Consider the following 24,954-nt stretch of genomic DNA (forward strand, 5'->3'; position numbering starts at 1 on the left):
CAAAGATCACTGACTACAGATCACCACGACAAGTATAATAATAACGAAAAAATTTTTAATATTTTTTAAAGCAGTTTTGGGTTCACAGCAAAGTTGGGCAGAGGGTACAGAGATTTCCCACATACCCCATGAGCTCGCACAGGCATCGCCTCCCCGACCGGAGTGGTACATTTGTTACAATGGAGGATCCTGCGTCAGCATACCATCATCATCCACAGTTCATAGTTCATATCAGGGCTCTCACCCTTGGTGATGTACATTCAATAGGTTTGGACAAATTTACGATGACGTCTCCACCATGATAGTGTCACACAGAGTAGCTTCACTGCCATATCATTTTTGTTTTCAAATTCAGTTAGCTAATATTTTATTTGAGATTTCTACATTATTTTTTTATTGAAGGATAGTTCATGAAATATTGCGGGAATTACCAAAACGCAACACAGGGACATGAAGTGAGCAAATGCTGCTGGAAAAATGGCACCGGCAGATTTGCTCGATCAGAGTTGCCACGAACCTTCCATTTGTAAAAAACGCAACATCTGCAAAGCGTAGTAAAACGAGGTCTGCCTGTCCAGATGTCACAGGACTAGTGAGGGCTGAACCAGATGACACATGTACAGCATTGAGTACAGCGCCTGGCACATAGTAGGCACTTAATAGATGGTAGCTTTTATTATTATTGGCAGAATTGTTCTAAACCTGCCGTGGGTGGGTCATAGACATGCCCAGGCCATTGGCAGCCCCTCTAACAACAGGAGCCCAGTGTGCCCCATAAGTTACCGTTAGGAGACTGGCAACGCCTAAGGGATTCTGACGGAGGGAAAATCGATTGGGGTTCACGCACAAGGGAAAGAACTACATTTGTCAGAGGAGGGCTGTTGCACAAGAGAGGTATCAAGGGCTCCTTTTAGCTCATTCTCTTTCCTCCTCGAGAACATTTAGTCTTATTAAAAATACAACGAGGAGCACGGTTCCCACCTCCAGCATGGCTAGTTGGGAAGCCGAAGACGCCCAGGCAAAGGCGAAGAAGGAAGCCATCTGTCTCTTGGGGCCGATGCCTCAGGGCATCTCTAAGGAGCAGGATAGAGAGAAGCCGTGTGTGTGGTCAGCAGCAGTCAGTTTCAGGGAACGCATATAGGTCTGGGTCCTGGGCATGGGGGAGGTTTTCGTGGTCCTGAATCATCTTTTAACACCAGCACCTCTCCTCTTCCTTCCTGAATCCCACCTGTCCCAACCAAGGCTCTCGACTCAAAGCCACACCGTATTTTCAGCCAGCATTGGCCGGTCCCATCTGTGGGTCTGGACCCATTTTTTTCATTCAGTCCACAAATATGTGTGGATGCCTACTGGGTGCTGGGAGAGACATGGAGATGAAACTGATATAGACCCTAAGGGGGCATGTCCTCTCATCAGTGAGATGTGGCAGGTGTACCAATACACTCAACGGTGTCAATCCATCATGTCATTCTTCTGCTGAAAAATCTTCAGGGGCTCCCAAGTGCCTGCATGATGGCGTCCAAATGCCTGAGCCCAGCATCTGAATCCTCACAATCAGCCATAACTGACCAGCTCCAGCCGCATCCCTCCTCCTCTTCCGTCACTCTATCTCCTCTATACCAGCCTGCTGAACACCAATTTGTTCATCCCTCTGGGTCTTTGCCCATGCTGTACTCTCCTCCACTGGACAAACTTCTACACTTCCTTCAATACCCTATTCAAATGTCCATTTCTCCACCTATCTTCTCAAGCAACCCCAGGAAATTTTGGTCTCTTTTACGTCTGTGTTTCCAGAACATTGGATGCAAATATGCATTTCAGCACTTACCATGCTATTATATATATTTACATATGTTCATCTTCCCCACTGATCTGTGAGCTCTTTGAAGGCAAGGCCCATGTCCTATTAATATCTTAATAATAGAACCTGGCACACAGTAGGGGTTTAATAAATATTTGCCTAATGAAATACATATAGACAATAAATATAAGTAAAAATGCTCAGCCTCCCTAATAGTAAAGGAAATGCAAATGATAACAAAAATAAGATGCCTTTTTCACCCACTGGAGTAGCAAAAATTGTAAATGATTGATAATATTTGGTTCTGATGAATATGTAAAGGGCAAGGGCTGGAGAGAACAGGAATTGCTACAATCTTTTAGAAGAAATATAGCTCCATCTGTTAACAGTTAGGATGTGTATACCTGTTGACTCTTCACTAACTCTATTTTGAATTTCTCCTATAGAAATAAAAGCACCAGCACATAAGGGATGTTTGTTATCTATTGTTGCATAACAAATTGCCCCGAAGCTTAGCAGCTTGAAAACACACACATGTATTATCTCACAGTTTCTATGGGTCAAGAATCCAGGCACTTCTTAGCTGGGTCCTCTGGCTCAGAGTCTCTGGTGAGACTGCCGTCAAGGTGTCTGCCGGGGCTGCAGTCATCTGAAGGCTTGACTGTGGAAGGATCCGTTTCCAAGCTCACTTACATGGTTGTTGGCAGGGTTTGACTTCTCCAGGACTTTTGGATGGAGTTCTTCAGTTCCTCACTGGTGGTTGGCCAGAAGCCACCCTCACTTCCTTGCCAGGTGGCTCTATCAGCCCATGAGAAGAGCCAGAGAGAGAATACCGAGAAAGCAGAAGTTACAGTCTCTTGTAACTAATACCAGAAGTGACATCGTATCAATGTTGCCATAGTCTATCCATTAGAAGCAAGTCACTAGGTCCAGCTCACACTCAAAGAGAGGAGACTGCACAAGGGCATGAATACAGGAGGTAAGGGTCATTGGGAGCCATGTCAGAAGCTGTCTATGCAGGGTGTGTGTGTGTGTGTGTGTGTGTGTGTGTGTGTAAGCATGAATCACAAAGAAAGCTATGAAAAGAACTCTCCAAACCCTTAACAAGGATTACTGGGGAGAGGGGCAGGATTGGAGAGGGAAGAAAATTGGAAGGAACAAATTCTTATTATTTTTTTTTACAAATCCCTATTTTGTTTGACTTTTAAGGCATTTCTTTTATAACTTAAAAAATTAAAAAGTTAATTAATTATTTGAGGGAATCAAAGCCAAAAGTATCCTGGAAATTGAAAAAGGGAAAAATCCATTCTAGCTTGGAGAGAGAGGCAGAAAATCAGGGAAGGCTTCATGGAGGAGAGAATATTTGAAGTGAGCCTTGAAATACAAGCTGGGTCAGGATGTGCAGAAATGGCGGGAATGACAGGGGAAGGGAAGAATGCAACAGAAGGCAAATTAACTGTCCTAGAGACAAAGAGTGGTCAAGGTGACACAGAGAGACAGAGGCATGTGTCTACCCGGTTTTCTCCATCCCCAAGTCCGAGGGGCTACAGAAGTCTCTTCAGAGGATTCGGCTGCCACTTAACTGCCGGGATCTATGGCAGAAGGTTCTAGACTTTTGTACCTGCTCATACTGCTTCCAAACTCCAGTCACAAGCACCAGTCCCATTCTGAGAGGTCCGCGGACAAAGGTCCTTAGGAGCCTGAAGCTTGTCCTACTGATTCTCTCCAAAGGGACATGGCAGGGGAGGAGAAATGCCAACACCTCCTTCCTGTCTCCATGGCTGCACTTAAGGGAACCTCCATTCATCTCAGAGACAGAGTCCATGCTCTGTTTGTCATGTGGAGCAAACCCCTCCCTGGCCATTAACTTCATTAAATTTACCCAACCTACCACCTCCAGGGAGAACCAGCTTCATCAGAGTCAAAGGGCTGGGCTGGCCCAAGCTCAGTGGTCCCTGGGACAAAAGGGAAATAGAACCACAAGGCTGGATCCAGGAAAAGGGTTGTGGTTAATATGTAAATGTAAACCACAAGAAACATAATCCTTCAAAGACTTTCCCTATCACCTGCTCTGGAACAGTCCTCATACTGGGCTTTTGGGGGAGAGGAGAGGCTGAGACCCTGCTCCCTGGCCTGACGCAGCCTTTGGCCACATGGGGGCCAAGAAAACTATCAGGCAATCCAGCAGTATGGTGTGGTGGATAAGGGAGCTGGGGAATCAAGGACAGTTTCATAAAGAAAAGAGAACTGTGGACTGGGTTTTGAAGAGTGAGTAGGAGTTTGATGAGAAGAAAAGGAGGCCAAGCTCTTCAAGCAGAGGAAACCGCACAGGCAAAGACATGGCATCTGGACCAGCAGTTCAGTGGAGCTGGAATAGGAAAGAAGAGAGGGGGAGGGGAGGGGCAGGGTTGTCAGGAGGTGAAAGAGGAAAGGGCCAGGGCCAGCCAGTGAGAGATTTTATAAAGCAAAGCCTGACAAGGTTTCTTGACTGTAACCTAGGGGCTGTGACTCATTAAAGACAATTTTTAAGATGTGCAACCTTGGACTTCCCTGGTGGCACAGTAGTTAAGAATCTGCCTGCCAAAAAAAAAAAAGAGAATCCACCATGATGAGAAGCCCATGCACCACAACGAAGAGTAGCCCCCGCTCGCCGCAACTAGAGAAAGCCCGCGCGCAGTAGTGAAGACCCAATGCAGCCAAAAATAAATTAATTTGTTAATTAAATTTATAAAAAATAAAATAAAAAAGAAGTGTAACCTCTGGGGAGAGATATGGGGGTGGATGGAGAAGGGAAGACAAGACGGGAAAGAGACTTTTACTTATATCCTTCAGGGTTTTTATAGCAAGACTATTACTATTACATTTTTTAGAATTTTAAACTTTCTCTCTTGGCTAGGATGGCAAATAATTGACAATAGCTGTCATTTATTGAGGACTTCCTCTAAGGGCTTTCCACACATTATCTTACTTAATCGTCACACTAACCCTCTGAAAAAGGTACTATTATCCCCATTTTTCAAGTGAGAACCTGAACGCCTGGGAGATCAGGCAACACTGAAGGTCACACACACAAATAGGCAAATGAGCCAGGATTGAACCCAGGTCTGCTGACACCAAGCCCGTGCTCCTAACACTCAGCCCCACAGCCTCCTGGTAGCACGTGGGACGGGGAGCAAGCACATCACTTTTACAGGTGCGGTGAGGCCAAAGACAAAGCAGATGCTGAGGAGAGTAGAGCCAGATTCGAACCATCTGGATAGGCTGGGGCTCGGGACACGGGACCAGCGTGCCAGGACGGAACGTATCAGGCAAAGATGTAGAGTCCTGACCTTGGGAACAAGGCCCCTGCCCAAGCACAGGTGGGAAATGTGCATCGCACCTGGGACTCACGCACCATGCTGATCCCAGAGGCTGCTCCTGCCCGCCCAGCCCCAGGCCAGGAGAGTCAGTCTCGGAAGTCCTCATGCCATTGGAGGCGGAGGCAGCTGGTGGACTGCGGACAAGCTCTGGGCTGACTTCAGCCCATGGCCTCTCAGGACTGCTGGTCTTCCTGTCTCTTCTGTCTCCATCGCCATCCCAGCTAGTGTCCCCTCTGGTGGCCCTGATGAAGCTGGGGCCCAGCCCTGAACCACCCAAACAAGAGACAAGGTTGAGATAAGGGAAGTGGAAGACCCTGCTGTGTGACTTTAGGGATCGCCCTAGTGGTCAACAAGTGGTTTTTAAGTTTGTTTAAGCTGCAGACCCTTCTCTTCAATTGAATCTTATCTAGAGCCCTGTATGTGAACTGGGTGACATAGGAGTGTCTCTGGTTGAGACCAGGTGGGGGCTGTACTCCCCACTCATCTTCCAACACCCCCAGGGTCCCCGAGAGGTCTGGAAGGGGTCAACTGAACACAGTGTTAAACCCATTGAGCTAGATCACTTCAAAAGGCCCCCAGTTCAGAAGTGCTCTGACCCTTTAATTCCTCATGAATAATCATAGCACAAACTAACATATATCAAGCACTAACTATGCATCAGGCACTAAGCTAAGGGCTTTACACAAATTCTCTCATTTAATCCTCATCACAAACCTATGAAGTAGGTTCTACCACGTGGCAGAGGCTGCCAGCTGCCCACCAAACTCTATTCTCCTTTTCCTATCGTTAGACTTAAAGCTAGACACATGGTTAGCATCCCTTTCAGTGAGGTAAGACCACGTGACCAAGCTTTGTCCAATAGGGTGTGAGTAAGAGGCATGTGTCCCACGTCCAGGCCAGGGCAGTTAAAGGAGTGAGTGAACCCCCACACACACTCTCTTGACCTCCCACCATCTAGCAGGGCCCGGAACAACCAGAGTGGAAGCCTGGGGTTGGCATGGTGGGTCTGGGTCCCTGAATTTGCCCAGTGCGACAGCACCCTCTGCTGCTCTGGAGCCCCCACCCCACCTGGCCTGTTACCTGCGAGGGACATTTCTATGCTGCTTAAGCCATTGCACTGTAGATGTCTGTGTGACAGCAGTCTGGCCTTTCATACACCCACTTCTTGGAGGAGGAAGGTGAAAGAGATTAAATAACTTTCTAAGATCACCCAACTAGTGGCAGAATCTGGAGCCATTCAGTCTGATTCTAAAGTCTGCCCTCAAATCATGACACTTACCTCCCAGATGTTATGAAATTAATAATGACAAAACTTAGAGCAACCAAAATGTCTTTCAGTGGGCGAATGAATAAGTAAACTGTGGTACATCCATACAATGGAATATTATTCAGAGGATAATATGAGCTATCAAGCCATGAGAAGATATGGAGGAGCCTTAAATGCATCTTACTAAGGGAAAGAAACCCACCCTACCTACTGCAGAAGTCCAACCATGTGACATTCTGGAAAGCGCAGAACCATGGAGACAGTGGTTGCCAGGCATTCAGGGGGAGGGAGGGACAAATAAACGGAGCAGAGATTTTTAGGGCAGTGAAACTACTCTGTACGACACTGTAATGGTGACATTTGTCAAAACCCACAGAACACACAACACAAAGAGTGAACCTTAATGTAAACTAGAGACTTTAAATAATAATAAAGTATCAATATTGATTCATCAACTATAGCAAATGTACCCCACTAATACAAGATGAAAATAATAGGGAAAACTGGGGGAAGAACAGTATATGGGAACACTCTATACTTTCTGATCAATTTTTCTGTAAAACAAAACTTCCATAAAAAATAGTCTATCAGAGGAGATTGGTTCAAGATGGCGTAGTAGAAGGACATGCTCTCACTCCCTCTTGCGAGAGCACTGGAATCACAACTAACTGCTGAACAATCATCAACAGGAAGACACTGGAACTCACCCAAAACGATACCCCACATCCAAAGACAAAGGAGAAGCCACAATGAGATGGTATGAGGGGCATAATGACAATAAAATCAAATCCCGTAACCATTGGGTGGGTGACTCACAGACTGGAGAACAATTATACCACGAAAGTCCACCCACTGGAGTGAAGGTTCTGAGTCCCACATTAGGCTTCCCAACCTGATGTCCAGCAATGGGAGGAGGCATTCCTAGAGAATCAGACTGTGAAGGCTAGTGGGATTTGATTGCAGGACTTCAACAGGACTGGGGGAAACAGAGACTCCACTCTTGGAGGGCACACACAAAGGAGTGTGCACATGAGGACCCAGGGGAAGGAGCAGTAACCCCATAGGAGACTGAACCAGACCTACCTGCAAGTGTTGGAGGGTCTCCTGCAGAGGCGGGGAGTGGCTGTGTCTCACCATGAGGACAAGGACACTGGCAGCAGAAATTCTGGGAAGTACTCCTTGGCGTGAGCCCTCCCAGAGTCCGCTATTAGCCTCACCAAAGAGCCCAGGTAGGCTCCAGTGTTGGGTCGCCTCAGGCCAAACAACTGACAGGGAGGGAACCTAGCCCCACCCATCAGCAGACAAGTGTATTAAAATTTTACTGAGCTCTGCCCACCAGAGCAACAGCCAGCTCTACCCACCACCAGTCCCTCCCATCAGGAAACTTGCTCAAGCCTCTTAGATAGCCTCATCCACCAGAGGGCAGACAGCAGAAGCAAGAACCAATTATAGGGGGAAAAAAATGTAAAAAATGCAAACACGGGTTCCCCTGGTGGCGCAGTGATTGAGAGTCCACCTGCCGATGCAGGAGACATGGGTTAAAGACATGGATGAGTCTAGAGACTGTCACACAGAGTGAAGTAAGTCAGAAAGAGAAGAACAAATATCGTATATTAATGCATATATGTGGAACCTAGAAAAATGGTACAGGTGAACTGGTTTGCAGGACAGAAATTGAGACACAGATGTAGAGAACAAACTTATGGACACCAAGGCAGGAAAGGCGGGGGGATGGTGCTGTGATGAATTGGGAGATTGGGATTGACATATATACACTAATATGTATGAAATGGATAACTAATAAGAACATTTTGTTAAAAAAATAAATAAAATAAAATTCAAAAAAATAGTCCATCAATTTAAATACGTATATATAGCTTCAGTAAAAACTCATGTATGAAAAAAATTAATAGTATTTTGCCAAGCACCATACACTTTGATCAACATTCATTTAATCTTCCCAATAATCTATGATGTAGGTACTGTTGTTATCCCATTTTTCAGATAGGGAAGTCGAGGCCCAGAGAGGCCAAGCCAGGACAAAACTCCTATTTGTTTGACTTCCCATCACCCTCCCTCCCCAAGACCGGCTCCCTCCACCTTACATAGATGCTTGCCCTCACCAAGGTGGGTGCCTGCTCCCCAGCCCAGAAAAGCCTGCAGATTACATGCACCAGCCCCCTCTCATGGGATCCAGGTTGATGAAGGCTCACAGCAGCCCCTTGAGGGAGGTGCCAAGGTCACCCAGCAAACCAGACCTCCAGACTTCCCGTGCAGTGCTCCTTCCTGTGTAGAGCACTCAACTCAGGATAGACCAGTCCCAGTGCCCCTGCACTCCCCAACACACACACACATGCACACACACACACATGCGTGCACATACATCCACCCTTCCACTCTGTCATTTGACCCTCAAACAGACAGACTGGATTTCCGGGTGACACAAGGCCCTTCAATGCTCACACAAGCTCACATTTCTCACCAAGAACTCAGGGTCATTTGAGGAATTTTTTTTCCTGGAGATAGATTGTCAAGATCTCCTTCAAAATGCAGAACCACACCTGCATATTAGCACAAGACATCACTTTGCCTGCTCTCTGTAACCCCTGGAGGGGGACTGGAGGAATGTATCAAATTCTTAATTTAAGAGAAATCCCCAGCGCCTGCATGTGCTGAAAGAGCCATGTCATATGTTGGAGGTGTAAGAAAGGCAGTGCTGCCGGAAAAATACTGATCTGACTGCAGTTCCTGGGATGTTGGGCCTCCCCGTGAAAGAGATAGGAACTGCTCCAGCTTTGGTGTTTAAAGGACATAAACACAGTCCAGGGACAGCGTGACGTCTGACTGTCAGGGCCGTGGACTATTCATTACCTTAGGACAGGGAGAGTTGATTCAAACCCTACTGAGTTTGATGAAATATGCTGACTCCATTCCACAGTAAGTGGCGGGGACGGCACAGGGGCCCAGTGAGCAGCCTCGAAACCTGTCAAAGCCTGCAAGAATGAGAGGCCCCGGTGTACAGTCCCCTTCCTCTAGAAGGTCTCACCAAGGCTCTGGGATCAAACAGGCCCCACCTGGCTGTGTGATCCTGGACATGTTACCTAACATCTCTGAGCCTTCATTTCCTCCTCTGAAAAAGGTTGACACATAATTGTAGGATTCAATGAGATAAAGCAGGGAAAACATGTAGCACATGCAAACATTCAATAAACATTAATGATGGACTTCCCTGGTGGCGCAGTGGTTAAGAATCTACCTGCCAATGCAGGGGACACGAGTTCGATCCCTGGTCTGGGAAGATCCCACATGCCGCGGAGCAACGAAGCCCATGCGTCGCAACTACTGAGCCCACGCGCTGCAACTGCTGAAGTCCACGCGCCTAGAGCCCGTGCTCCGCAACAAGAGAAGCCACCGCGATGAGAAGCCTGTGCACCGCAATGAAGAGTAGCCCCCATTCACCACAACTAGAGAAAGCCTGCGCACAGCAACAGACCCAGCGCAGCCCCCAAAAAATAAATAAATAAAAATAAACATTAGTGATTTTGTGATGATGACGATGATGATTACTTGAGAGCTAGCTAGGTTCTTGCAAATTATCTCATCTAATCCTCTCGTGATCCAAATGGGAAAATTGAGGCCTGGAAAAGAAAGGGGACTTGCCCAAGATCACACAGCAAGTTGGGAGATCTAGGACTAGACCCCATTTCCCTGTTTCTTAGACCAAGGCTTTCTCCACCACACACACTGGTCATGTTCTGTGGCTATCTCAGAAACATAGTGAAGTAAGTCAGAAAGAAAAAGACAAATACCGAATGCTAACACATATATATGGAATTTAAGAAGAAAAAAAAAATGTCATGAAGAACCCAGGGGTAAGACAGGAATAAAGACACAGACCTACTGGAGAACGGACTTGAGGATATGGGGAGGGGGAAGGGTGAGCTGTGATATTCCAACAGCCATGTGGATTCTACAGCAGAGCCAGGCCTGGGACAAGGAAAGACCAGGATGTCCCATTCCACCAACAAAGGTGGAGCTCCCATTCAGCAGCCCTAAGGGCTGAGTCTGCCTTGGCTCCTCTGCGGATGGAAAGGGTTGACAGAAAGTGAGGAGTATGTTAGGGAGATGTCATACATCCCCATTCCTGGAGAAGCCAGCCAGAGGAGATCCGGGTGGGTCATCGGCCCTGCAACCCAACCCCACTCAGCAAATCAGACAGTCGCCAGTTTCTTAAACTCCATTCCAGAAGGCAGCCTTGTCTGCTCAGGCCTCCCAGGAGGCACCTCCCGTTTGCAGGACCAAGCTAGCCATTGCAGGTATTCTGCATAGATGCTGGGAGATCACAGCCACAGCCTGCCAGAAAGGCCCTGCCTGCAGGGTGCCATCACTCAATGACTCCTTCATGTCCCCTTTTGCGCCCTGGAGGGGTGCCAGCCTGATCTTTCTGAGTGGGCAGCTCGGTGATCAGCTCTACTGCCTGCCTATCTTGGGAGCACAGATGTGTCAAGCTGTGAGTAGAAAGGGGTCAGGATGTGCCCTGGGTGGGTTTTGTGGGATACGGAGAGAAAGATTGGCCTTTGTTCCTTTACTGAAGGCATCCATCATTATCAGCCCCCCAGGCCTCCTACCGAGTGGGACCAGCCTTATTCTGTAACATGGGACCCCATCACCACCTGGTCACAGATAACTATTGAGAAGGGAATCCCTGACCCAAAGGCAACCCACCCATTGGTTGGCCAGCCATCCTATGAGCTGGCCACAGTCAGACATATATAGGGGAATTTGAACTGAGAGATTAAAAAGCGTATTTAGCAGTGGGCAATGGAGCTCAAGGCTATGTGGATGCAGGAGGAGTGATGGGGAGGTAGGGCAGCTTAGACAGTCATGTGATCTCAGACAGCTGAAAAAGGAGAGTGTTTACGGGGGTGATGGAGTATGGGTGCTGATGCAGGCAAAGACAGAAGAATCCCAGAGGGACCTCTGGAGAGCGCTGAGACAGGGACGCAGGCCAGATGCACAGATTAATGGGAGGCAATATTCATTAGTGTTCCTCTCCCTGGGATGTTGGGAAAGCTCCAAAAAGAGTCCAGAAAGAGAAACAATAGGCTGCAGTGTTATCCACAGAGCAATGAAAGCTAAGGACATTCACACAGGAGGTTGGCAATAATTCCTAGGAATGGAAATTCCCACCAGGCACTCAGATATAAGAGGAGCAGCTCCCTGAGATTAAGAATTGATGGAAACAAGGAAAGTTCTCTGGAGCCCTGGACCAGAGCTCACCCATGGGCTTAACGTTCCTCCTTACCTTTGTGGCAGCCACTTTCAAGCACCTGAATGGGTATTTTTTTTTCCCTACAGAAAGTAGCAGGGACTTGGAAGTTAAATTTCCAAAAAATGCATCAAAAGGCAGGAGAAACCTGCATCTTTATTGTATTTAGAACAAAGACTGGCAGAATGGTCTAGGATGGCACAAAAGAGAACAGAGGCCTGGGCTTCCCTGGTGGCGCAGTGGTTGGGAGTCCGTCTGCCGATGCAGGGGACACGGGTTCATGCCCCGGTCTGGGAAGATCCCACATGCCGCGGAGCGGCTGGGCCCATGAGCCATGGCCGCTGAGCCTGCGCGTCCGGAGCCTGTGCTCCTCAACGGGAGAGGCCACAACAGTGAGAGCCTCGCATACCGCAAAAAAAAAAAAAATGAGAACAGAGGCCTTTTACAATGAAATGCTGTTGTGGGTGATCAGGCTGTACACAAGGCAAGAGGGACCCCCTGAATTCTTACTGCTAATGAGGTTATAGGGGAGGAGGGTGGGAAAGAAGTGGCACAACAGAAAAGATACCCGGCTTCACCTGAATCCAACCATCTCCAGTGCCATTTCTCCCCACCCAGAGTAGCTGCAAGCTTGACAAGGCAGCTGGGGCTAGAACCACGCCTTCTCTTTAGATGAGTGGGTCTCAAGGTACGGCTGAGTGAAGCACCTACTTGGAGAGGGCACAGGGATTGCATTATTGGAGCTTAGTGACTAGCAGGAGCAGATTAAGAACTGTTGATCAGGGGCTTCCTGGTGGCGCAGTGGTTGAGAATCTGCCTGCCAATGCAGGGGACACGGGTTTGGGCCCTGGTCTGGGAAGATCCCACATGCCGCGGAGCAACTAGGCCCGTGTGCCACAACTACTGAGCCTGCGCGTCTGGAGCCTGTGCTCCGCAACAAGAGAGGCCACAACAGTGAGAGGCCCGCGCACCGTGATGAAGAGCGGCCCCCACTTGCCACAACTAGAGAAAGCCCTCGCACAGAAACAAAGACCCAACACAGCAAAAATGAATTAATTAATTAATAAACTCCTACCCCCAACATCTTAAAAAAAAAGGAAGTGTTGATCAGAATGATTATCCCTGATTTTCATTGTCCATCTGCCACTCCAGCTGTGTTCATGGGGAAATGATCTGGAGAGGCACAGAGAAGTCCAGATAGCAAGGGCTGCCGCACACGTGGTCTGCTGAGCATAGCAATGCCACTCCCCACAAGCACCGTCAGCCACCCCTGACACCATGAAGACACACCCCATCGTGTAATTAGATTCCCATTCTCGACTACTGCCCACTGGCTCAACTTGTCTTCCCTCCTCCTGATTCAGGCCTTGGGTTCCCTTGTCACTTGGCTATGAACTTTCTGACAAGCACCTTCTTAAGCCCCAGAAGGCCGACCTTCTCCCTTCCAGGAGCCACTACGACTCCTTCATGTTTTCCCGAGGTTTGTGCCCTTTCCATATCACTGATTCTGCCCTTCTTGGCTAGAATTAGACCCAAGGTAGCAGTTCCCCCTGCCACTTCCTCTCCCCTCGGAGAAACTAAAGATTGGCAAGATCTCACTGGAGCCTCTTTGTCCGACCAAATACAATGGGCAGCAAGGGCCCAGGTGGCCCACCTTGGGGTCCAGGTGAAGATTTACACCAGGTCACCTTCATCTTCCCCAAGAGGCTGTGACCCCCCCATCCAGCCACGGTCCATTGTCTTCTTCCCCTGCCTTCTAATGACAGGAATAATAAAGCCATCATTTCTCAAAGGAAAGGACAAGCCAGGCCCTGTGCTGCGTTTCACACAAATATCGCAGGAAATCCTCACAAATACCCTGCGGGTAGGAAATTTCCCTATTTGCCGGGTGAGGATATTGAGGCCTCATAGACCAAGCGTCACACAGCTAAAAAGTGGCAGAACAAGGATTCTAACTCATACACATTTAACTCCAAAGACGGGGCTGATCACCCTGGGCTAGACATCCACCAATGCCCTAAAATTCCCACAAAAGGGCTCGTGCATTTCCACATGTTTGGAGTCTATATGGCCACTTCCTGCCCCTTCAGACCTTTGATTTAAGTCAGAGTAGACCCTTCCCGTGTCCCATCCCTAAATCTCAGTGCCTACATTCAGTGCCAGTAGGTGCCCTACAGATATCTGAAAACGGAGGAATGAATGAGTTAGCGAACGCTGAGTTTACATCCCAGGTTCACACGTGTACCTTGACCTCTCCAAGGCTAAGCGGACGGCACCAAACTCCTGCTGTAGATGCTTTTTCTCGGAGGTGTCTTTGCACCTTCTCTCTGGGCAGCCTAACTCCAGTGTCAAGCCAGCATTCTTCTGTAATTTTTCAGGTTTTCCTCCTTCAAATACTTGATTCAATGAACACTTACTAAGACGCTACTGTTTGCCAGGCTCTAGCGAATCAAAGATAAATCACAAGCCACACTGTCCTCCCGGAGCTCAGTCCAGGCACCAGAGAGGAAGACATGGTGATAATAGCTCAGACCAAACTAAGATCAACACCTGGAGTGAAACTTAGAAATGCCAAGCTATCCCCCGAAAGCCATCAGGCCAGGATCTGGGCCATCACCTGGTCCTGAAATCAATGCCCTACCTTTATCACGAGCCCCCAAACCAGGCACACGCCTGCCATAAACTTCTTTCTCTCATTAGTTCCAAGAAGAGGTGGAAAGATCACCAAGGCCCATGTTAACTCCTGCCAAGATATTATGGGGCGAGTTCCCAGGAAAAGCTCAGAGGGTTAGGAGATTCTGAACTCAAACCAGGCTCAAGCCTGCCATAAACTTCTTTCTCTCATTAGTTCCAAGAAGAGGTGGAAAGATCACCAAGGCCCATGTTAACTCCTGCCAAGATATTATGGGGCGAGTTCCCAGGAAAAGCTCAGAGGGTTAGGAGATTCTGAACTCAAACCAGGCTCAAGCCTGCCATAAACTTCTTTCTCTCATTAGTTCCAAGAAGAGGTGGAAAGATCACCAAGGCCCATGTTAACTCCTGCCAAGATATTATGGGGCGAGTTCCCAGGAAAAGCTCAGAGGGTTAGGAGATTCTGAACTCAAACCAGGCTCAAGCCTGCCATAAACTTCTTTCTCTCATTAGTTCCAAGAAGAGGTGGAAAGATCACCAAGGCCCATGTTAACTCCTGCCAAGATATTATGGGGCGAGTTCCCAGGAAAAGCTCAGAGGGTTAGGAGATTCTGAGCTCGGAATACGGTACACAAAGAGCCAACCGATTCAGCAGGGCTGAGGCGACCTGAAAGCTAGCCAGGGGGGGAATGGCTGAGGAGGACAAGCGCTACTTAGCTATTGAGGCTGGCAAAAAGGAGATGCACAGATTGGGAAGCTATGTTTCTAAACTAAAATGCAGAGCATACAATCTCACCAAGTATGAGTATTTCAGTTATCTACTGCTGTGTTACAAAGCACCCCCAAATTTACGGGCTTAAAACCAGAAGGGGAGGAGGGAATGAGGAGTTATTGTGTAATAGGTAGAGTTCAGTCTGGGATGATGAAAATGTTCTGAATCGAGAGTGATGATGGTTGCATGACAACAGGATTATATTTAATATCACTGAATTGTACACTTAAAGGTGGCTAAGGGCTTCCCTGGTGGCGCAGTGGTTGAGAGTCCGCCTGCCGATGCAGGGGACGCGGGTTCGTGCCCCGGTCTGGGAGGATCCCACATACCGCGGAGCGGCTGGGCCCGTGAGCCATGGCCGCTGAGCCTGCGCGTCCGGAGCCTGTGCTCCGCAACGGGAGAGGCCACAGCAGTGACAGGCCCGCGTACCGCCAAAAATAAATAAATAAATAAATAAAATAATGAGATTTAAAAAAAAAAGGTGGCTAAAATGGTCGATTTTATGCTATATTTATTTTACCACAATAAAAAAAGCAGTGGCCTATATGGGAAAAGAATCTTAAAAAGATTTGGTATATGTATAACTGATTCACTTTGTTGTACAGCAGAAGGTAACGCAACATTTTATATGTTTTTAATATTTATTTATTTATTTTATTTTTGGCTGCGTCAGGTCTTAGCTGTGGCACATGGGATCTTAGTTGGGGGCATGCAGGATCCTCCGCTGTGGCGCACGGGCTCCTCATTGGCACACAGGTTTCTCTCTATTGTGGTTCACGGGCTCCCTACTGTGGCCCACGTGCTCAGTAGTTGAGGCATGTGGGCTAAGTTGCCCTGCGACATGTGGGATCTTAGTTCCCTGACCAGGGATCAAACCCGATAAATCAACTATACTCCCATAAAAATTTTTTTTAAAAGCAGTGAATTTGGGACTTCCCTGGTGGCACAGTGGTTAAGAATCTGCCTGCCAAGGCAGGGGACACGGGTTCGAGCCCTGGTCCGGGAAGATCCCACATGCCGTGGAACAACTAAGCCTGTGCACCACAACTACTGAGACCACGTGCCACAATTACTGAGCCCGTGCGCCATAACTACTGAAGCCTGCGCACCTAGAGCCCATGCTCCACAACAAGAGAAGCCACTGCAATGAGAAGCCCGTGCACTACAACGAAGAGTAGCCTCTGCTCACCGCAACTAGAGAAAGCCTGCGTGCAGCAACGAAGACCCAACACAGCCAAAAATGAATAAATTAATTATTTTTTAAAAAAAGCAGTGAATTTTATTTGGTATAAGTTAATAAAGTTGATAAATATTTTTAAATTTCTATTATTCAGTCAGATTGCACTAAATTTTACTTAGGTATTTTAGCTGACTTGGCAATGGAATACGATGGCAGATCAACCAACTAATGAAAAAGTACTTTCTCTGTCCCCCCAAAAACCCCTACAACCGTTTATTCTTTTTCATGAATTTCAGTATTGACCAGATCACCTCAATTCTCTTCCACGTAGCCTCTCAGCCTCTGGTGGGTCCGGCTGGGTTTCTGCACAGCACAGCATGCTGAGAGAGGAGGGGGAGGGTGCAAGATTTCTGAAGCCTCGTTTTGAAGTCATATGACATCACCTCCACCAGGGTTCAGCCAAGCGAGCAGAATCTCTATGAACGCTTTGAGATGAGGCATTTACTGTAGGAATCAGACCTCGCGCCATTATGGGAGGAGCTGAGGAAGTGATGGTCTGGAGGAAGAGTTGGAGGACCAGAGAAGGAGCTACTGTCCAGTCACTTGGAGAAGTTAAGCGTATCCAGCATCAAAGTGGGACCACACAGGGGGAGCTGGTGGAGAGTTCTGTGCAGAGCCAGTGCCTCCGAGTGGCTTCCAGCTCTGTGGGTCTGCAGCCAAGTACCTAGTGGTGGGCTTGAGCCACCGCTGGCCAACAGAGTTGACCAACAAAGAGAAGAACTGGACACAGAGAGAGGCAAGCCAGGACAAGTTGAAACCCACCAGGTACCTCTGCGTCTGCTGCTTCTTCTGACTATGACGATCTTCCAAGAGTAATGGCTGCTGTGTCCCTTCCATCTTCCAATCAGCTTCCACTTTGGCCAACTCCAGCCGTGGTCCGCACAGGGAAGGGCAGTCCCAGACTCACCAAGTCGACTCAGTACCCGTCACCGAAACCAGTGCACTTATGGAGAAAACTGGGCAAAAGACTTGAAATCAGAGCTGTCCTCACCACTCTGGGAGGTATGCTCTCCAGACGTGGTTGGGGGGGGCCTCGATCCTGCAGGCAGACTTGTTTTAAGTAGCTCCGAAAAAGAAGACCTAACAAAGACAGTGTGGGGCCTTTGATCCCAGCCCCTCAACTTACCAGCTGTGTGAGTTCGGACAAGTTGCTCGAGCTCTCTGAGCCCCAATTTCTCTATCTTCAAAACATGGGACACCAATGCCATCTTCATGGAGCTATACCTATTGCAGTGTCTGACACCAGAGTTGATACTCATTACATTCAATTTCCCTTTCTCCCAATTCCAATGAGTGGATATGCTTAACATAGAGATAGGCCAGGTTCTGCTTAAAATTTTAAGTTCTAGGGAGGCAGATTTTGGATAAAGGCTAGCACCATAACCATCCAATGCTGGCAGGTGTTCCCGTTAGGGCAGGGAGCTTCCCATCGCAAGAGGTGTGCAAGCCCATCGGGAAATCGGTTGGACTAGGTGAGTTCTAAGGACTCCTATAGCTCCAATCAATTATGGCTCCACAAAAAGCTCCATGAGTTTATGGAGAAGCATTTTTCCCATCAATATCAGAAATATTGCATGTTGATTATCAAGTGCCCACCTCCATTCACTGCTGATGGGATTTACAAGTTGGCACAAACTTTCTGAATGGCAATTTGACACAACATATCAAGATCTTTTAAAATAGCCACACATTACTCAGCCATAAAAAGGAATGAAATCGAGTTATTTGTAGTGAGGTGGATGGACCTAGAGTCTGTCATACAGAGCGAAGTAAGTCAGAAAGAGGAAAACAAATACCGTATGCTAACACATGTATATGGAATCTAAAAAAAATGGTACTGATGAACCTAGGGGCAGGTCAGGAATAAAGACGCAGATGTAGAGAACGGCCTTGAGGACACAGGTGGGGAAGGGTAAGCTGGGACGAAGTGAGAGAGTACCACTGACATATATACACTACCAAATGTAAAATGGATGGTTAGTGGGACGCTGCTGCATGGCACAGGGAGATCAGCTCGGTGCTTTGTGACGTCCTAGAGGGGTGGGATAGGGAGGGTGGGAGGGAGGCTCAAGAGGGAGGGGATATGGGGATATATGTATACATACAGCTGATTCACTTTGTTGTACAGCAGAAACTAACACAACATTGTAAAGCAATTATACTCCAATAAAGATATAAAAATAAATAAATATAAGTAAAAATAAATTAAATAGCCACACAATTTGACCCTGTGGGAATTCGTCCCAAGGAAGTAACCTGTCGTGTGCCCAGAGATATAAGTACAAAAATGTGGCTTGTTATTTACAATATCAAAAAAAAAAAGTGTAAATAATGGAACAGTCCAACAGTAGAGGAATGAATAAATAAATTAGGGCACAGCCAAAAGATGGAAAACATGTTTCCATTAATCTTGTCTTTAAAAAAAAAAAAAATCACATGTCCAAAAAAACATGAGGAATTTTCCCACAATTATCCTTTAGAAAAGAAAAACAGATCTCTTTAAATTCAAGTTCTTGGAACTTCCCTGGTGGCGCAGTGGTTAAGAATCCACCTGCCAATGCAGAGGACACGGGTTCAAGCCCTGGTCCGGGAAGATCCCACATGCCGCGGAGCAGCTAAGCCCGTGCACGACAACTACTGAGCCTGCGCTCTAGAGCCCACAAGCCACAACTACTGGAGCCCATGCTCCACAAGAGAAGCCACCACAATGAGAAGCCTGCGCACCACAACAAAGACTAGCCCCCGCTCGCCGCAACTAGAGAAAGCCCGTGTGCAGCAACGAAGACCCAGTGCAGCCATAAATAAATAAATGATTAAAAAAAATCAAGTTCTTACTAAGAGTCTGGTATTAAATGCACTCTTTCTTAGTCACTTTATTTTAAACAACAAAGTACTGTTTGGGGAAATCACATTAGCCCTCCTTGACCTCAATCAATGTTACTTTGGCATGTTTAAAGAGGTCACCTACTGGAACTGGGAAAAAGGAAGCAAAGAAATTTAACAGGATTTAGTAATTGTTCTGGGGTTACGACCTCACAATTACGAGCGCTGGCTGTCATTGTAAACAAGCCTTTAAAGATCACTTTTAAAAGCAATACAGTAAGTGGTTATGTTTTAGAGATCACTAATACACACTCTGGGACAAATAAAAAGACTCTCTTAATATTATGCTAATAGGTACTTGTGGCTTCAAATACAATTTCCAAAGACAACACTGTACACAGATTTTAAAAGTCTTGGGTCTCAATCTCAAACAAGTTAGACAAAAATGGAAACAATGTACTGAGGACAGCTCTGCTGGGTAATTCACAAAGCAGCCCCAGGATGAGGAGAGCATAGGTATCAAAGATACCAGCAGAGTTGATTTAAAATGTAAAAGTGGGAAAAAATAAACTTTCTAAATTTAACATGTTTCCTGTTATATGTGGTTTTAAATATCTATGTGTAACTAAATTTATAAATTAAACATTATGAGTAAGCATTTGATGATTTCCCTAACTGTTGGTATATTCAAAGTGACCCCAAAACTTTTTATTGAATCTTGCTTTTGGGAAAATCGGGCCTTATGTTCTTGGTTACCATATATTTGGGCCCGTATGATAGATAGTGATGAGGGAAAATATTTGTGAAATAATATTAAATAGAAAACATAAGTTAGGGCTTCCCTGGTGGTGCAGTGGTTAAGAATCTGCCTGCCAATGCAGTGGACACCGGTTCGAGCCCTGGTCCGGGAAGACCCCACATGCCACGGAGCAACTAAGCCCATGCACCACAACTACTGAGCCTGCGCTCTAGAGCCCATGAGCCACAACTACTGAGCCCGCCTGCCACAACTAATGAAGCCCGCGCGCCTAGAGCCCGTGCTCCGCAACAAGAGAAGCCACTGCAATGAGAAGTCTGTGCACCGCAATGAAGACCCAACACAGCCAAAAATAAATAAATAAATTTATTTTTAAAAAAAAGAAAACATAAGTTAAATATGTTATAGTGTGATTCTAACTCTGTTTAAACACACACACAACTGTGGACATAGAAAAAAAGATTAGAAAGAACTGTATATCTAGGTGGTGAGATTATGAAGTATATATGGGTTTTTAAGTTTTCTTTTTCTTTTCTTTTTTTTTTTTTTTGGCCATGCCAATAGTTCCCCAATCAGGGATTGAACCCGGGTCCACAGCCATAAAAGCATCGAGTCCTAACGACCGGACCTCCAGGGAATTCCCAAGTTTTCTTTTTCTTAAAGATATATTAATGTTTGACCAGGGGAAATCATTTTTTTAAAGGCTTTTATAAAATTGCCTTCTTTCGGGCTTCCCTGGTGGCGCAGTGGTTGCGGGTCCGCCTGCCGATGCAGGGGACACGGGTTCGTGCCCCGGTCTGGGAGGATCCCGCATGCCGCGGAGCGGCTGGGCCCGTGAGCCATGGCCGCTGAGCCTGCGCGTCCGGAGCCTGTGCTCTGCAGCGGGAGAGGCCACAACAGTGAGAGGCCCACGTACAGCAAAAAAAAAAAAAAAATTGCCTTCTTTCTTAGGCTCTCCCTTGCGGCTATTAGAATATCTTTGGTCCCTTTTCATTCCTTACATTTTGGAGGGATTTACAGTCTATGGAGGGGGTGGGGGGACTTTGATAGGAATATCTGCACTGACCGAGGAAGCTGTGCCTGACACAGTAATGAGGGAAGAAAAGCGTATTACTGAGCAATGGCGGTAATATGTATGTAGTAGGATTCCCCCTCAGAAAGGAGAGAGACGAGGAGAGAGAGAGAAAGGGAGGGAGGGGAGGAGGGAGGGCGGGAACTATAAAGGGTGTGTGTATACCTATGGTATATATGTTTGCACAGGCATAGCCGTAGGTCTAGAAGGAAACCCATGAAACCGCCCCCCAGGGTGGAGCAATCCTCTATTCTGCATTGCTCATGTTCCTGTTTGTGCTGTGCATGTTTACAATAGGGTGGAAGTGGCTCTTTGCTGACTCTGCTGAAATGGGGGAATGCGGATGGTGAGTCCCATCCACTTGCGTGGCTTTACTACTCTGCAAAAGAAAACAATGTTTCACCAGAATTCCCCTGGCTCCTCAAGCCTGTGGGGCGCCAAGGAGTTTACAATGCGGCCACAGGCAGCGTTTCTCTGGCTCGAACCCCGTCTGCTGCTGCAGGACTTCTAGTCTCTAAGAAGACCCAGAGACACGATTGAGCGGGAAGAGCTGTTTGTTTGCTGAGGGTTTCCTACGTGCCAGGCACTGCGCCAAGAGCTTTGCCAGCATGAGCTTAGTTCACCCTTTCCACGACCTTCTATCCATTTTACAGGTGGAGATACTGAGGCACTGAGAGGGTGACACAGCTGGTCAGGGACAGAGCGGAGACTGGACCCCAGGCAGCCTGGGTACCCCGTGGGTGACTCACGTGTGGCCACAAACACACCCTCTCAGCTGCCACATTAACATCTGTCATTTCCCCCACCTTTTGATCTGGTCCCATCAGTGACATCTGTCCCCAGGGCCTCTGCTGCCCACCGATCCGAAGGAACAAGCCACACACCTGCAGTGACAGCCGATAGCCACCATGGAAGGCGCCAATGTGGGGACCAAGGACCCCGCTTCCCAAGGACCCCAGCCTTCCAGCACCCTTCATCACCACTGGGTGGGGCTGTGTGACCAGTGTGCCACTGAAATTGAATTGCTAGGAGAGCATCTCCAGCCACCTCCCTCCACCTAAGAGGTCTATAAGGAAAAGAACTTCATCAAGAAATAACAGAGGTCCAGCATCTTCTCACTTAGCTGGTCTCTGGTCCCAACCCCAAAGCAAGCATACTGGGCTGGGATGCCCAGCAGAACTCTTTTTCCTAAACTGGGCTGAGCCACCACCCACCTTCCCTAACCATTGCTCCATCCTATCTCCTGCAGGGGATGGAAGAGAAAGGAAAGAGCACACCCACAAACCCTAGATGTGGCTTCCTGGAGTCCTTAATTTAGGCAGTAAGCATCCTTCTTCCTTTGGGGGTGGAGAAGGGGCACAGTTTCTTGGTCAGTTTCAATGCTGACCCATCCTTGGGGAGGAGTACAGTGGGCAGTCAGGGGAGAGGGGAGCCCCACCTCAGCTGCCTCAGTGCTCCATTACTGCTGCAGGTGGTGGTCCTGCCACCCTCAAGCCATCAGTGGGACCACCTGGATCTTCAATACACCAAAGCCAGTCTGCATCCTCTGAAGTCCCCATGTTAGCTGGGCACAATTGCCCCCCGCCCCCCACCTTTTGGTGCCACACTGCCTGACACAGATGACACAAACTGGACCCCAAAAATACCTCCTTTTTTCTCCGTGCAGACTGCCACTCCCATCACTTGCCCAGGATTCAGACAGGAACCCAGATGAGGACAGAATTGCCCCCTCCCTAAGACAAACCTGGTGGATCCACTCTCACCTCCCTAAGGATGTTTTCCCGCCCTGATTGTGTCCACAGACACCATCCAGCCAGCCCTCCACACCCTTCCACACCCCCCAACCCTTGCCTGAATGAGCCTAATCCCAGGTTAGCTCAGGGTAGACACAGCCCTTCCCCCAGCTGCATCTTCACCTCTCTGCATTCCCACATTCAGCTGAAAGCTGAAAAGGCAACAGTTTTCCCCAAAACCGCCGTCAGACAGAGGTCCCATCCTTGGCCGATTTGCCCCTCAATCAGCAGAGGGCTGTCACTGACTTCTCAATGACCTCAGAAGAGGTCAGAGAAAGATGTTACAAATGAACTTATTTAAAAAACAGAAATAAACTCGCAGATTTAGAGAATGAATTTATGATTATGAAGGGGGAAGGGGGGAGGGACGGATAAATTAGGAGTCTGGGATTAACAGATACACACTACTGTATATAAATTAGATAAACAACAAGGACCTACGATATAGCACAGGGAACTATATTCAATATCCTGTCATAACCTATAATGGAAAAGAATCTAAAAAAGAATAGATATGTATGTATAACTGAATCGCTTTGCTGTACACCAGAAACTAACAACATTGTAAATTAACTATACTTCAATAAAAAATAAATTAAAAAACAAATAAAGGGTTTGGAGGGAATAAAAGAAGAGGTCAGAAAAATATGCAGGAATGTGTTCTGCAGGGGCTGGGGCTTCCGGTCTGCAACCCCTTTGGAAATATGAGAAGGACCTAAGAGCCTCTGGAAACCAACATCCATTTCTCCTCTCAGATATTATCATCTCCTTGGTCTTCCTTTGATCTTGTTTTCAAGCCAGAGATGAGCATTTCCATGTTGACTCGGCTTGATTATAACTGACTCTGAACCTTTCTAGTGATTAAATTAGCCGTGAGGCGATGTTCTCCAGAGATTTGTACTGCAGGTTGAATAATACAAGGCATCCCTTGCAGAAGGCTAAGAGATCTGGGAGAAAAAAAATCAAAGAGCAGAAAACTTTTTTTTAAGAAAATAGTAATTTCCCCCATGCTGGCCACACAATAAGTACTTTGGTTAATTTTGATTGACATAAACAAACAGAAATCAAATGGGAAAATCTGGCAGTGACCTGGTGGGGGTGGAGCAGGATATTTGATGTTTCCAGTAAGTAGGGAAGTTCCGGTGACTTAACTTCCTCCCTCCCCACTGTAGGATAAGATGTTTGGGAGCTTCTGATGTTTCCCTGAATGAAGGAAGGGGAGGAATTTTGAAATGAGAACAGCAGGGACTTCCCTGGTGGCGCAGTGGTTAAGAATCTGCTTGCCAATGCAGGGGACACGGGTTTGAGCCCTGGTCCGGGAAGATCCCACATGCTGCGGAGCAACTAATCCAGTGCGCCACAACTACTGAGCCTGCGCTCTAGAGCCCGCAAGCCACAACTACTGAGCCCGCGTGCCTAGAGCCTGTGCTCCACAACAAGAGAAGCCACCGCAATGAGAAACCCGTGCACCGCAACAAAGGGCAGCCCCCCACTGGCCACAACTAGAGAAAGCCTGCACGCAAAGACGAAGACACAATGCAGCCAAAAATAAATAGATAGATAGATCGATCGATAGATAGATAAAAGAAATGAGGACAACAGAGGGGTGGCATGAGATGGCCTCTGTTGTGCTGCTCAGCCTGGTGGGCTGAGGTTCCACACCCTGGAGAGGGGTTAGGCCCAAAAGAGGAAGGAGCTATTTTCATGAGATCCAGGCTGGGCTGCTTTGATGCCCACATGGCCAAGTTTGACATGAAGGAGAGCAGGTCTTCTCTCCATCTCAGCTCCGGCTTCTTGTGACAGAGTTCAGGGGGAAATGAAGCAATGGTAGAGCAGAACCAGGCCAAGTGGCTCTCTCACCGAGGGCAACCGCAGCAGTGGCAGTGGCCAGTGTCACCGCCCAATGGTGGGCAGGGGGCATCCCCAGGAAGGAGAGTTGAAGAAGAGGCATGGATCTCAGGGCCTGGGCAACCCAGCGTAACCAGGAAAGACCTGAGGGAGAAGGGGAAACCTCACGCGATGCAGACAGAATTTGCAGCTCTTATAGTCAAGGACCAATGTTATGGCAGCTGCCTTCCCACCCACAGGCTGGTACAGTCTGGATGGTTCGTGTTTCAGAACTTCCTACACAGAATTGGTCCAATATTTGGCATCTCTACCTGGGGTGGGG

The sequence above is a fragment of the Neophocaena asiaeorientalis genome, unplaced genomic scaffold (genome assembly GCF_003031525.2).
Source record: "Neophocaena asiaeorientalis asiaeorientalis breed wild unplaced genomic scaffold, Neophocaena_asiaeorientalis_V1.1 scaffold106, whole genome shotgun sequence".
In the NCBI taxonomy this organism is placed as follows: domain Eukaryota; kingdom Metazoa; phylum Chordata; class Mammalia; order Artiodactyla; family Phocoenidae; genus Neophocaena; species Neophocaena asiaeorientalis.